General features: G+C 40.1%; 1 pseudogene; it reads left to right on the forward strand.

Moving 5' to 3' along the window:
* LOC146711177 (immunoglobulin heavy variable 3-30-3 pseudogene) lies at positions 1-496 on the forward strand (annotated as a pseudogene).
* The last annotated feature ends 298 nt before the right edge of the window (positions 497-794 follow it).

Raw genomic sequence — 794 nt, forward strand, 5'->3', positions numbered from 1 at the left:
ATGGCCATAAAAACAGGAATGCTTCTTTTTATTGCTTTATGGGCAGGTGAGACCTTTCACTGATGTTGAATCAAATTTGTCTTTCAAGGATAAACAATTTACAACATGTAACTATTGTCTTGTTCTGACAGGTGTTGATGGTCAGACTCTGACAGAATCTGAACCCGTGGTTAAAAGACCAGGAGAATCCCACAGACTGACCTGTACAGGCTCTGGATTCACATTCAGCAGCTACTTAATGGGATGGGTCAGACAGGCTCCTGGAAAAGGACTAGAGTGGGTTGCCACTATCGATGTTACTAGCAAATACTACGCACAGTCAGTTCAAGGCCGGTTCACCATCTCCAGAGACAACAACAGACAGCAGGTGTATCTGGACATGAACACTCTGAAGACTGAAGATTCTGCTGTTTATTACTGTGCTCGACACCCACAGTGTCTGATGCTGGCTGAGCAGCTGTACAAAATCCTGCTCCACATATTTTTATTATTTTGATCAATCCCAAGGAAGAAGTGTGTCTTTATGTTTAGTTCCTCCTGCTTTACTTAAACCTTTAAAAGCAGTGAAACAATTAAACATTGTGCACCAACCCTAAAACACATAAATTACTCACATTACCTTGCTGTTTGCAGTTGAAAGCAACATGTCAGTGTGGTTATCGCAGTGGCATGACCTACCTACAGGAAAAAAAAAAATCAACAGCACATCTCAAAGTTACAAACAATTGATAAACACAGAGACAAAACATACATAAATATCATTTCAAGGAAGTCAAATAAATGTTTTGAGTGTC

Source organism: Copadichromis virginalis, linkage group LG4 (genome assembly GCF_057382275.1).
Source record: "Copadichromis virginalis isolate Kocher_CV1m ecotype Utaka linkage group LG4, C_Virginalis_male_GT1.1, whole genome shotgun sequence".
NCBI lineage: Eukaryota > Metazoa > Chordata > Actinopteri > Cichliformes > Cichlidae > Copadichromis > Copadichromis virginalis.